Source organism: Chamaea fasciata, unplaced genomic scaffold, assembly GCF_029207755.1.
Source record: "Chamaea fasciata isolate MVZ Bird 193981 ecotype frontalis unplaced genomic scaffold, bChaFas1.0.hap1 SCAF_6, whole genome shotgun sequence".
Lineage (NCBI taxonomy): Eukaryota > Metazoa > Chordata > Aves > Passeriformes > Sylviidae > Chamaea > Chamaea fasciata.
In genome coordinates, this window is record NW_027094091.1 from 65,039,262 (window position 1) to 65,054,390 (window position 15,129).

The window sequence follows — 15,129 nt, forward strand, 5'->3', positions numbered from 1 at the left end:
TATATTAATCCTTTCAGTTAATCCATTTACACACATGACCTGTTAGGACAAACATAATTGCTGCAAATTGAAAATTCAGTTCCTGTGAAAATAAGAAAAATCAGATTCCCTCTTCTGTTTGTTTTGTTTGAGGATTTTAAGTCTGGTGAGCTGAGGGGTTTTGTTTTTTCTTTATAGTCATTAGGAGGCACTTTCTTTTAATTTGTTTGGGGTTTGCTAAGGTTTGGGGTTTTTTTTCCTCAGCTTCAGAAGCAAATATCTTGCTCCTTCTGCCTGCTCACTGACCCTGTGATTCCCTGCATTGGTTTCACTATGAGGAGACACTCCCAGTCCTGGAGGCAGAAAGCAATTAAAACACCATGATCAAAAGTGTAAACTTTCCAAGTAGCCTCACTGCTGGCTTCTTTAGGAAAGAACACTAGAGGTATGATTAGTGCTACATTTTAAAAAAATAATAAAAAAAAAGTTAATAGGCTCAAAGCCTACTCATGAAGAGAGCAATTTCAATACCCAAGCTACCAGAAAACAAAGGGTTTAAAATCTCACTCTTACATTTCACATTTAGGCAGTTTATCATTTAGTACAGAGCTTTTGGATTAGCACACATTTGCACCCAAAGAACCATTCACCTAAAAACACTGACAAAACCAAAACACTCCAGGAATTTAGCCTAGTCAAGTTAGAATTGGCACATTACTTCACGTCAGGAAAAATTAGAAAATCCAAAGACTTCTGGAACAGGTAAGAGCTATCACAGCCAAAAAAAGAGAACAATCTTTTACTTCACATTATCTAATCTTTTCTTGCTTGTTGAAATGATAAAATCTGAAAGATATTTTTTCAGTTTATGCCTGAACCTCTTGATCAAATTTCTGCCCTGGCAGGTGGTTGAAGACAGTCCCAAAGAAATGGAGAGCTGTCCTACTAGATGTCTTGCTAGGCTATGAGTTGATCAATTTCTGCTCTCTCCTGCTACATGGGAAAACAAGTTCACCAAAATAACTCCAGCTCTAATTTCCAGCTGAAACATGAAGCTTCCAACTGTTGTTCTCCTCTTCCAGACAAGAGCCTGAAGAGCTCAAATCTCTCTTCCACTACAATCACAAGTTCATATCAGAGAGGTCAACAAGAGGACTTGTTCAATCAACAGAAAATTTCTGAATACTCCAATATTTTAAACTTTTTTTTCCCCCACATTTCAGTCATATCTGCACAAAATATAAATCACTCTTTGATGTACCCACAGCTGCTCTTGTATGCCATGATCAGGCAAATGGTCCTTTACAATAACACCTACTAACTCTAAACAGTCTAGGAAAAAAAAGAAGCAGTTAAAATGATGCATTTTACCCAATATCACTATGCAGATACTTAGTTCCTCACACCACTGAATTCAATTAAATAGTCTATTTCTCAGTAAAGACACTTTATTTAGTTTAAAGACAAATATATGGACGGGCAAATATATTCTAAAGATCCAGAAATGAGGTTGCTTTTTGGAGAAAAGAAAGGGTTCATAATAACACTGATAAATTTCCTAACAATTGATAAAGAATTATGGTGGGTAAAGGTGCAACAAGAACTGTTAATCTGGAGAAAAAAAAAAGCAAGAGGCTGTGGAAGATGGGGTGAGAGGGGAGAAAGGCAGACAAAAGTGGGATCCGGTAAAAAGAGCACAAAAAAAAGAGGAAGAGGTAGAAAAAGAAAAGCTCTCAGCAAGAAGCATTACTAGAGGAGGGCAGATTAAAGAATCCATGTGTGACAAGAGGTCTGCAATGCACATGCTGTTACGTGCCAACTGCACTGCAGCCTCCCAGAGTAGTGATACTCAAGATTACTTGGGTTTAGCAAAAGCGAATCAAAACCATCAGGAACATGCTTGTATTATTTAGGACCTTCTTTCAGCTCCTTTTTGCCTAACTCCCAAAAGCCCCAATACAGGATAAATTAAATCTTCTGAAGGACACTGTTGTTCTGAAGGATACTGTCATCTGTTCCTCAGTAGGAATTAGACTTCATTCCCAGACCTGCAGGGCATGCTGCAAGGCACTTCCAGTTACACAGCCTGCTGTACAGAGCTGGGATTTGACCAAGGTGAGATCAGAACTTGGGAAAACAGCTGCTGATGGGTTCAGTTCTGTAATTTGGCTTGTTTCAGCGATAGTGAAGACATGGAAAACAGTTTTGCGCAAGTGAATCACAGACACTCATCTGGCTGAAACATCTCTGTAGACCTGAACAGGGTATATTCTTTAAGCTTCATTGCTGCAATATTCAAGCCACTTATAAGGTTTTACATGAAAGTAGAGAACTACAGGCAGACTAATCTGTGAAGATGTAGAGTCCATCAAATCATCAAATTGTTTTCATTTTTTTTACTAATAAAACCAGCTCTAAGAGATTGAGTCGATTCTTTGGTGTGACTTGAGGATACCACCAGCTATTAACACGAAAACTTTGCTAGTTTCAGTAAACCATGAATGTTCAGGCAAACCTTTGCACTCAAGAGGAACAAATCTGTCACACACAGAACAGTAGATATCACTAGGCTACTACATCAAAAAAGGGATTTACAAGTAGAAGAGTCATTGGTATCACATGCTGTCCATTGATCACTAGAGTCCAGTACACTTTCCTAACACTTAATGAAAGTAGGAGAGTTTCCAAGGAAAACATTCAGTTTACCCCACCAGCACACAAAGATGAAGTACTAGAGTGAGAATGCACAATTAAGTTGTGGCTTGGAGAAGGAAGGCAACAGCCTTCATCTACAGAGAGGTTTCTGAACATGTTGGCCCCATTTGTTATTTTTTAAAATGTTTGTTTCATTTATGCAAGACCACTGCACCCCAGACTTAAGAATCTGTAAATTCCGTATGTACACCTCCACAAAAAATAGCAAAACCTGGAAGAATTTTTGGTTCTTTCTTCCTTACACACCTTTATAAATCCAAGTATTAGATCAACTCCCATTTAAAATTTGTATTACGCAGAGAACTATGTCTAGCATAGTCTAACCTATGGTTATAGTTTGAAACCTCAAAAAAACTTATTCACAACAGCAACAAGATTTGACAACTGCTTGCTAATTGCTTGTCTTACAGAATATTTTACTCAGTTTTCATTTAATTTATACTTGTTTTGGAGATTTAATCGGATGACAAGCTTTAACTAAATGAAAAATTAAGATTCATGTTTCAACTTCAGTTTTTTCAAATCAAAAATTATCTTTTCAACAGTTTCTATCATTTACAGAGAAGGTTGTGCAGCCAGCCTGGGTCTGACCAAAAAAAAAAAGCAAAGCACTAGCCCAGAAAAAAAAAAACAAAAAACAGGAGGATTAAGTGAAAAATATTAATATCACATTTTTAAATCTCTGCTTCTATCCTGAAAAATAATAAAACACTCTGGTACATAATTTACTATGTTTAATAAGGCAGTTGGAAGTTTAAGAACATCACAACCTGTCAGTTCCAGAAAATACTCCTGGATTCTTTAAGTCAAAAACCCTTTGATCTAGTTCATATTTCATCATCACCAATGAGCAGGACACAGTCCACTCTCAAGGCTCCCTTACCCCGCTGGGTTTTATGTTTATTAAAACTGAATGTCTTCTTAAGACAGCAGAGAGTAAGCAACTAGCTAGAGAAAATATTGGGGGGGGGGGGGGGGGGGGAAGAGAAAAACACTCTTCAAAAAAATGCCACAACTCTACACAGACACATTACAGCTCTTGGGACGCAGGTTTTAAAATTTCCTTATCATCCTTAAGTTTAGGTTCACATGTCCGTTGTAAAATCACCATGGAGAGTATCTCTCATTATAGCCTGTGACACAAGTTATGCTCGCTCAGTAAACCTGGGGAAAAGAGAATATACCCCAAAGAATAGCAAAGTAATGAAAGCTGACATTAAGAAAAAAATTATCATAAAAAAAATCCAATAATGGCTCCTAGCACTTTTTAATAAAAAATACTCAACTGCAGCATCTTGAGGAACATGACTTGTTTTAATTATTTATTGAGAGTTGATGGTTTATTTGAAAGAAAATGCAATTATATCCTGACACTTTAATCACTATCGGTTTGTTTTGTTCACCTGATACTGCTAAGAGGAAGGTTACCTTCCTGTGGAAATTCTGACATTCCTGTAATTGGTTTTGCAACCCGTCCAAGAGACCAAAAGCATTCCTTTTATTAAAATTGTGCAAAAATTAGAGTTATGATATTATTAAGATTGATGGCCAACATCTGTAATAACCCAAACCTCAAATGGATCAAATATTTTTTTCCTGTTAGACACAAGCCTTATATAGGCTTTGGGCATCAAAATTTCCACTGACAAAAAAAACACAAATCAAACACAGGCCCTTAACAAACCCATTCAAAAAAATCCATTAACCAGAGGAAAAGAAAATAAAGAAAAAATAATCAAAGGCTCATAGGATGGAAAAAACTCTGCTTCACTGAAATAAAATGGAATTTTGCTAAATTTAGCCATTAGGTTAGAGGTTTGTTTGCCAGTTGGTCAAAATCAGGAAAAATAAATGACACTCTCAAAAACACCGTGCCAAGGTTTGGCTAATTTCATCATTTAAAGCACTTCAGAATATTCAGTAAGACACTCAGCTGAATTAAATATCTAGCTTCAAAGTAAAGTTAACTTGTTCAGCAGAGACTCTAACATTATTTATCCATAATCATGTGATGAACCTGTTTACCACCCTTCAAGGAACACTACACATGCAAGTGTAAGACAGGAAGAGGAGAGGAAAGGAAAACACAGTAAGTAACAGAACCATACCATTACATTTTTTAGGCTGACTCCAGTACCCATATAGCTGCACTTTCATCTTTTTATTGCCCTGTCCAGGGACTTTAAACACACTTAACTATTCTGCAAGTGAGAGATGGTTACGAGGTCACTTAGAAGTGACCTGAATGTGTCTTCGCCATGGTTCACGACACAATTTTCAATGGGACTGATGCTCTAACTTAGTGCATCTCTGAAGGCTTACACAGCTCCTGGCCCGTGCCGAAGCAGCCCTTTTGTTAAAGGCAGAAATGAGACAAGACAAAGATTCTCATCTAACAACATGAAAAGGGTCCTGGTTTATTTCTGTTTACAGCTCAGTTATCCTGACTCCAACTATTCACTGACACTGACCACATCAAGCTCCTACTGCAGGGTGCAACTGTAGACCCTGACTGCCAGTTATTTCCCGCCTGAATACAGCTGCAAGTATTTCCTTCCCACCTCCGACCACAGGTTTTACCAGCTCAGCCATAGCTGCAGGCTCCAACCCCATCAGACCCACACTGACCTCTCAGCACATTTTCTACAGCAGCAACTCTCTTCCTTGTTTCAGTCTTTGTGTTTCTCTGGATAGAGCCTTCTTCCCCAGGGCTCCTCCCCCAGGTCTCCCCCGACCAGCCAACCCAACCCTTTTATCACACTTATCTTTATCAGTCACAGCTGTGACCCATTAAGGACCAGGCTGTTCCTCTTCTTTGGTAATTAGTACAGCTGTGACTTATCAGGGCTGAGGTCACCTGTGATCCTTTCTTCTACACCTACAGGCCAGCATGGAGGAAGTTCAGGAGATCCCTTACATGCTCTTTGAAGAGGAAAAAAGTCTTGCAGGGTCAAGTGAAGCAGATAAAGTGCTATGAGACATAGACACATTTCCTTTCCCCCTCAGAGTTTCACCACACCTTTGTACAGTTCAACCAAACATTAAAACATCCAACCCTTATTTGTACCAGAACCATATTATGTAGCCCTAAGGCTTACCCAGGACAACCAACAAAGGAAAAAGCAATCAGGAGCTGCAGGAAATTGGATGGACCAAGTGTTCACACAAAGTCTAGCTTCCTAAAAGTAGGCAGAGTGGCAAGAGTCAGTAGGTACATCCAATTTAGCTTAATGGAAAGTGATTTAAAGTTCTTTTTGTGGGATTTAGAGATAAGCAAGAAAAACATAAATTTGTGAATATGTCAATGACAGAGCCTCTCCAAACAATCCAAACTGAACGAACCTTCAAAGTGATTTAAAAATCACTTACCTAATATTAAAGTCACAGTAGGAATTTTGAAAAGGAAGATATACTTGTTTAAATTTTTCCCCTTGGTGCATAACTACCTCACTTTGTGCCCTTGAAGCTTTCCAAGTGTCACAGCTAGGAAATGATGCTAAGAACTCTGGCCTTTATTTTCTGCACAGGAAGAAACCTAACAAAGACCTGAGCATGTGCAGAATACAACTTCAGTCATGAAATTAGACAACACCCTACAGGAAGCCATCAAAAAGTTATTGAAACAGGACCTGGAAAAATAGATAAATACAAATCTACTGTCCCTTGTTTTGGAAGAAAGACCCTCCTCAGACTGTCATGTAAACTTCTCGAACAATTTTTTTCTCTGGGTCACATCTGAGACCTGAATCAGAGGAATCTTTGTTGCAGTCTCTGTGTTGTAACAATCTGCTGGGAGGAAAAAAATTCGAAATAAAACAAAGTAAATAAACCAAAATAACAACTAAAAAAAAAATCACCAAAAATTCCCTACAAAGACCAAAAAAAACCTAACACAAACAAAACAAAACAAAAAAATCCACTATACAGTATGGGACATAACTCCTTTAAACAAGAAATGGCATTTTTTTCAATTTTAAATGTACTGTATGCATAATTTAGGAAGTTAATCTTCCTTAATAATTGAGAGTGTGTGTGGTTTCCCATAAGGACATAATGCCCCAAGACACCCTTACATGTCCACCATCCTACACCACATTAGCCTGCAAACAGTTTGTTCAGCTAAATTACAGCATTCCACTCAATTTCTAGTCCTCATGCTGTGAGAGGTGAAATGACATCTTGCTGCAGCCAAAAAGAGGATTATTGAGCAAAAGAATGAAAGCTGTTGGTTCCCTGTCTGTTGTTATCTATGATTTGGATGTGTTCTGGTTGGCTTGTTGGGTGTTGCTGTGAGCTGGGAGAGGGGCAGGGTTGAAGACAGGACCAAAAAGGAAGGAGGATGAGAGGGGAGGGGACAGAAGAGTAGGCAGCTGGAAGAGAATGTAAGTTCCTGAACACCCATCCAATGGGAAAGGGGACAGGGATCACCCCCGTCTGGAAAAGGATATAAAGAATTGCCATTTTGTTATAGAGTGTCTGTGTTCAGCTCCTGGGGGAAAGGCAGACGCACAGCTCAGCTGACTCATCATAAAAAAAGAATTTTCTTTTGCTTCAAAGACTTTGTCCCCACTTAATTGTATCAAAACCTGAGTTTACTTCTAACAGTGCAAATAAGAGTTTTCTTAGCACTTGCACTACATACATTCTAAATATGCACAACTGATAAAATTCATCAATTGTAAAGTTATTCTTAAAGCCAACTTAGCCTAAGGGTACACACCTTTCCACTGAAAAGGCAAAAATCTTCCTTAGCAGAAATCATAGCCACACCTTGCACTGAAAAGCATGATTTGAAATACACTGCATGACTTCATGGAACTCCCAGGGAAGGGGGAGCAGGAAACCAAACTCTGATTTTTTTATCCCACTTATTTATTCACATAAACCGTATGCCATCAGATATAAGGCCATCAAATCTAAGGTTGGATTCATCTTTTAGCTTCCTTTTCATTCCACTTTTTCATTTTTGAAGAAAACTTAATGTGTTTTATCGGTGCTCTTATTAGATGATTATTTTCCAGGTGCAGGTAGTGCCATTGCTTTCAGGATTTCCAGGCCACCAGCTCCTGATGTGATACAGTGATCTCTGAAGATAACACATAGAGCATTAAAACAAAATATCCTGACAATGCAAAGAGAGACTTATTCTAAACTAAATACTGTACTCTGTCAAGTGTAAACCACTACATCCAATTGCAATAAATACCGAAATGTATCCATTCACCTGATTCAGATGAAAGATTCTCATAAAAGCTTATTTCCTTTGTTTGCTAATGCACCAAAACATGGGAACTATTTGTTTGTTCCCGGCTGCATAGTGGGAAATATCTAGGTCATTCACCTGCATGCTGTTCCTTAATTACATAGCTCTTGATACTCCCATGGAAAGAATACATTCCACTATAAACTAAGAAGTACAGTGCTTAAATAACATATTGATGAACTGCAGTGGAAAGGTTATCCAATCTCATAGAAACTTTAATTTAAAATGGAGTTCAGAATAACATGTAGACATATGGATGTCTACTAAAAGAGGAAAAGCCACACAGCTCTCTGTTTACATGTATATTTTTCATCTCAAAACTCTCATATCATAATATGAAGTATGACATTGATTTATGAATTTCATCAATTAATTTTTATTTTTATTATCTTCTAATAACTGAATAACACAAATCAGCACGATTGTTACATTAAATGATCAAGTGGTTACTGAATGCAAAGTATAGAAACTGTACAAAATGGGCAATGTACAGAAAAAGTACAACACATTCAAGAGTTGGACTCAGTGATCCTTGTGGGTGCCTTCCAATTTATAATATTCTGTGGTTCTGTGTGAAAAAGGAAACTGACAAGTATTTATTTGTACAACTATCAATATTCTAAATGTCTACTATACCCCCACCAATTTCTATGAACTGCTTTGTTCCAAAGACACAAAAAGCTCAGAGCAGAAAAATTCCCCACTCAATTCTTTTGCGTAACTTAGGGGTTTTTTAACACAACAGCACTTACATAGTCAAGCTATGATATCATAAGCAGAGAAATAATGAAGATACTGATCACTGCCAGAAATGAAACACAGTCAGAATCTTACTTCCAGCCATAAATCTCTTAAAATTTACGTTTGCTCCTCAACTATGTGATCCAAAGTTATTTCTGTAACACTTTTCGTGTAGTTCAAAGTCAAAGAAGGATAAGCCCTATTTTCTAGATGTACTTCAAAGTTAGCCCAAGCTGATGGAAGCCTTGAGAGATCAGTACTTCTTTTCCTTTTTCCTTTCTTAGTCAATATGAGGATAATTTCAGTCTGTCATGTTTAACAGATTATTTCCCTGCAGTTTTCAAACATTTTTTTAATATATATTCTTCCTATATGAAGATTTTTTTTTTTACCTTCCCCAAATTCGACTTATCCAGAAATCAAAAGAGCATGTGTGTTTTCACATTGAATTTGCCTTTTTAAATGCACTAGTATTCTTCTGTAAGAAGTATCTGGGACAACTTCAGACAATCTTCCAAAATAATGGTAGTTCCTATTGCAGAAAAAAAATTCCAGAAAACAGAAATAAATCGTCTGGTTATGGTCATTTAGTTTCATATGTATTTAAATGAGAAAATAGCCAAGTGTATTTCTGTGGCCAGCAGCCAAAAGCCACAACAGCAGCCCTCTTCTTGGCCTAATCACCTGGTGTTGATAAAGGCCACAAAGTATTGTTTCCTTAAAAGAAGTTGTGCACAAACGAAGACTGGGAATTGCTACTACAAGCATTAGTCTTTAAGAACACCCTAAATTCTAAACTCCATGATATACCGAATAAAGGACAACTACCATGAGGCTTCTAGTGTACAAAGAAAAGAACGTGCAGGTCTGGAATGCAACAGAAGTATTTTACAGTGAACACGTTATCCAGAGCTCAGAAAATCCAGGAAGGATGACAGGAGCCCAGGATTTCCTACTTGCAAATAAGCATCCTCACACCTAGTCAAGTCTTATGTTTTGGGGCATTCTTTACTTAAAACAGTCAATTTTGCCCTTTGATTATATTTTACCTTGCTGAAAGCCTTACCCACAGTATATAAGCATCGTGTTTTATTTGCCAGACTGAAGACAACCTAGGTATAAATAACCCCTGCTATCACCATTTCCTTAACTCTGTAAAATAATAGGTCACGTCAAAAAAATTTAACACAACTTTCTCTTTTCTTTTTGAAATAATAATGACCTTGAGGCCTTACATTTAAATTGAATTTGCACAAAATCAGTTCACAATTTTAAGTTAGACTGCATATTTATTATTATGGTAACACTCTACAGATAGATTCAAGACAAATATTTTACTGAGTAATAATCCCAAGAAGGGCAAGCAACTCACAGACACTAGAGTTCCCACTAGACTGTGGGAATTATTGTATAGAAGTTAAAGCTGTTATAATAACTTCTATATAATTATTATATAGAACTTATAGACAGATACAGCTACATTCTCTGGGCAAGAGACATGCCGAGAACATACCAGACAGTCCTGAATGAGGAGCTACGCTGGACATACCATTGTAGTAACTCCTGTGCTTGGAAACATCCTCAAGGCATAATTTTGCCTTTATTACCTTAAGGAAAAAGACATTAGGAAGAAGCTGCCTATAGGTTAAAGGCTACTATTTTTTCTGAGCTAGTTTCCCAGTGGTGTTTCAGGGAGGGAGGGAAGAGGAAAAAAAAAAAAAAAAGAGAGGGAAGTGCATCGGAAGATGGATCTTTGCACTGCCCACAAGAAAACCCAAAATAGTGAATGTACAGGAATCACAGTTCTCTGTCAGCCCTGAACAGACAGGAAGAGTGGAGCTTCCCCTAATACAATCATGCCAACCAAATTCCCATTTTGATTTAAAGCAGCAAGAATTTATTTCTCTTTATTGACTTTTGTCAAGATCTCAATAGACAGTGAAATTTCATCCCTCCCCTCAAGTTTCACACTTAGTTGCCATAAATGTTTTCCTACATCAAAAAACTAATAAAATAATAAATTGCTAGTCAGCTACTATGTTTTTCAAAGTATGCTTCTAACACTTACTGAAGTAGTATTTATGCCATTGGCATAGCTGTGTCCTTCACTAGAGGCAACTGCATATATTACCATCTTTTAATGCAAGAAGTTTCCATGTTTATGATATTTTATGCAAGACATTTCATAGTTATAGACTGCAATCAGTAGACTCCTTTCCTTAAAAGGCTTTATAAAAATTGTATATGCCTTAGAAGAAATTATGCTCTATCTTGTGTCCCAGATCAATGCAACATTATGGTAGCAACCACTTAATATCCCTAAAAATTCACCTCCCTAAATATCCATGAGCAAAATATAAAAGTTAAAAATTCCAGTAGCAAGAAAAAAAAGGTTTAATACTTGAACTACAGAGATAAAAAAGACTTTCATTAGATTCCTAAAATATCATTTTGAACACGATAAAAGTGTAAAATCTTGAATGGATTACTTCTATCACCACTTCCCCTATTCTCCGTGGATTTACTAAAGGGCTTCTCTTCTCAGGCTTCAACTACATACTTAACGTGGAGTTGCATTAATCGGAATTCTGGCATGCAACCTTCAGCTCTCCAGCCGTACTGATTTGTCTATAAGTCTTGCCCTCCTTCTGAACCCCAGCAAGCCCACCCATTGAGAACTATCTGCAGGGCACAGGAAATCAAACATCAGGTCGTGAGTGAATCCTCTTTTCTTTGGAAAAATCTCAAAGGAGAAAGGTTCCATGTGCTGCCTTGCCAGCAGCACTTGGCTTCAGGAGGGCAGTGGCTGATCTGGAGAATGTTTCCATCAGCAGCAGGTACAAACCAGCTCCCGACTGCATTTTACTTTCCCCTTTTCAAAATTCTTTTCTCCATGTGTCACATCACTCACAGAGTCACCAAGGCATGGCTGACCAAACTCACCCCTCCCATCAACCCCATCAGAGGTCTACAAATAATAGGCTAAGCTCATCTGCCCAAAATAGGAAGACAACTGAAAGGGATTTCAGAACCTCAAATAACTAAAAGGTCTTGCACCATGATAGAGTGGGCTGCTTCAGGATGCCATCCATGAGCAGTACAGGGCCCAGAGCATTATTTAGAAGGCAGGGGAAGCCAGCTGAAAATCAATTCTGTTCTCTCACAGGATAAATACAGGTCATCCTCAAGCAACCAACTTGAAAGTCATGGTAAGCACCTAATCAAGCCAGAAATTGTTTCCCTGGTGTCAGCTCAGATGGAAAAAGATCATATGGAAAAAGATCATCGCCCCAAATAACTAGTTGGAGTTACATTTCTGCACAGTGACAACTTTAAAGCAATACATATATAGAAGAGCATGAGTCCAAAAATTCTGCCCTGTAGGATTTGTCAGAAGACTCTGACTAGACTAGGAAAAAATCCGTAAAATTATGTTTACCACATGAAATGAAGTGAGCACGAGATACGTTCTTGAGATATTGTAAAGACTATTGAAAACAACTTCGTGGAAGAAATAAAAGAAAACCAAATGCAGAGAAGGAGCATCTACACACGAAACATTAAAACATTAAAGAGCTTGGAGGTCTAGATATGTCTGAATCCCAAATGAAACACCTCTGAAAGAACAGTAATACTATTCAATGTATACTGCAACAGTTGAACAAGCACTACATTGCTAATCTACATAAGAAAGGGAGTAGAATAAAGTGAAAGATTGCATAAAGTCATCATAGGAATCAAATTCATATTCAGGTGGTATATTTTGTTCACTTCAAGGGTCTTCATTTCAAAAGGAACAGATGATAGCCGGTTATTTCAGAGACAAGCAAAAGATGTGATTAGATGTGCTTAGTCTCTATATCTGAGTGATAGGGCAAGGAATAACTTCTCGAAGAGATATAATAAACTGACTTAAAATATAGTTTTTTAATTCCTACAAACCCTTTCTTGAAAAAGAGGCCCAGTCAGAGAAATTTTTTTAAAAACAAAAATTCATAACTCCTCTTTATCTTCCTTTCTTCACTTACATACAGCAGTTAGTCTGTCAAAGTCGTTCCTACAAGGTTATGACCTAAATAGCAACTGAAGAATACATAAATGCTTAAAGCTAATTTTTGTAATCAGTTAGCAGTAATGACAAACAGCAACCAAACAGGAGCCAAACAGTAACTTGTTAGGTCAGCCTTGTCAGCTCGTGAGTCTAGGGAAGACAGCTGCTTCTTTCTGTCTTTTGGAGGAATGCTTTTGAAACCCACTTTTCCTGTTTCATTTCATCTTTTCTCTCTCATCACCTTTTTAAGCCATATGTGGAGAAAACAAATTTTAATACTCAAGTTTTAGTTCAGAAGCCCAAACACCACCAAGAAGGTTTTTAGATTTACTGTTGTCCCAAGCATTTTTCAACATATATACACACATATTGGATTAACTGAATGCAAACTTACCTTCATTATTAAATTTCCTGGAGTGGAAGCAGGATGTCTTCTTTCAAGAGAGCATTTGTTTTACCACACAATCGTAATTTTACAGTGGGCACTGCCTAAAAAGGAGATGATTGGATATAGCATTCATACCAGAAACCCACTCTTTCCTCCACATATTTCTTTTCCCCTAGGGATAATGTCTTCAAGCCTCTCTAAACTTACTTAACTGTCTTCAAGCCTCTCTAAACTTACTTAACTATCCCTGGATAGAAGCCATTCTGTTACAAAAAGGAATCCAGAAAATACAGCAACGACCTGAATTTTTAAAATAAGAGAGACTGGGTTGCACTTCCACTAAAGAAAAGTCTTCATTTACACCTATTCAAGTATTTAGTTTTGAACCCATCTTCCCTCTTCTCTTCAGAGGAGCATGTTTCACTCATCTCACTACAATGCATTGCCAAATTATCCAATTTGTTTTCAGTTCAACAGGTTTTTCAGTTGAAAGTGATTATCTACCTCTCCCTTTAGTTTGCTTTTTTTTCTTTTTGTGGAATGCTAATTTTCCCTCTAGCTGGCATAAGAAATCAGTCTTCCTTTTCAACTGGGAATTATCTCTACTTACCAGAGAAGAAAGAGTGTCCAACCTATAAGGAACTTTATATGAACTACATAAAATAAAGCCAAGCAGAATTATTAAAGCAGGATTATATCTGTATATGTTATTTGATGGCAAAAGTAACAAAGGTATTTTAGTTATTAAGAACTGTGAGAAGAAACTAAAGAAGCCCAACCAAATTTAAGTTTTGTTGAAATTCAGATAAAAAACTGAATTCTATTCTATTCTTATTCTAATAACAGGTATTCTAATTGCTTTTAATGTTAGTGTTAACATACTACATGATCCTTAAGGTCCCTTCCAACCCTGATCATTCTATAAGTCCACGAGGTTACTTTGTGAGAAGGCAAGGCAGTAAAAAAACTTTAGGAATTTTTCACAATCCAAAAATTACTTTTACTATCAAATGCATCAAATTGATGAACCTGAAACTGAAGGCTAGTGTGTATTTGAACACATAGTTCCATATTTACTTAGAGTAGACAATTCTACATCTTGCAGCTTGAGCCTGAGATCTCTCTTTTATGGCATTGAGTCTTACTCACTACATTCTATTTAATATGACAGAGTTCACTTGTTAAGGAGACAGTTCACATTTTATCCGTTTATTTCTATATCCTTCTCAACGATAAACTTAGACACAGACTATTGTCTGAAAAGAACTCTTCTCAAAATCCTGGAAGCCCAGACTTTTCACTGAAAAATACTGTTTACCAAATATTTCTGGCACTCTGAAAGAATTTGAGACTCTAATTTAAATTGTATTACACAGAAGCCAGAGGCAACATTAAATTTCTTAAGTCTAGAAGGGACATCCAAATGCCATCACAAATTCTAATCATATGCTGCTAGGACATCTAATCTTCTAAGTGTAAGTATCTTTTGGTAAGGAGAAAATCCTTCAAGTAAACATCACAACCTTCTTTTCACATCTGGTATTTCCAAATGAAGGGTTACTTTTCAGCTCCTCTCACTTTCTGTCTTACTTTTACCTAAGTCAGATGGAAAATGGAGGTACATTTTTGTCTCGTGACTGGCCAAGAGGAGATGGTCAAGAGAATACAGAGAACAAAAAACAGCCACACACAACGATCTGCCATCAACCTACATCCAAATTCTTAACCAGACAGAAAAATTTCAATACCAGCTGTATCTTAAGAGCTGCCTTCATGTCTCAGTTCAGAAAGCACTTCAGCAAGTGCTTAACACCAGCCTTGTCTCTGACCAGCTGTATTTCAGCATCTTTATAAGATGTTCAGACTTAAAAAGCACCACTCTTCCACACGCACATCATTTCCTAGTCACCTAGCGAAACAAATTTTAATATCAACACACAGGTTAATACTTTGAATAAGATTAGGAACATGAATATCCCAGAGAAATCAGCA

At 37.2% G+C, this 15,129-nt stretch overlaps 1 long non-coding RNA gene across 3 annotated transcripts in view; it reads right to left on the reverse strand.

Annotated features, from left to right (window-relative positions):
- The window catches only part of LOC136291508 (uncharacterized), a 245,370-nt gene that overhangs the window by 222,443 nt on the left and 7,798 nt on the right, over positions 1–15,129 (reverse strand). The window contains exon 2 of one of the 3 annotated variants that reach the window (XR_010721583.1): positions 13,144–13,234. This is a non-coding gene — a long non-coding RNA (uncharacterized lncRNA). Of the gene's footprint in view, positions 1–5,322; positions 5,408–13,143; positions 13,239–15,129 lie in introns of those variants that run through there. The other 2 variants (XR_010721584.1, XR_010721585.1) reach the window with 2 other exon arrangements.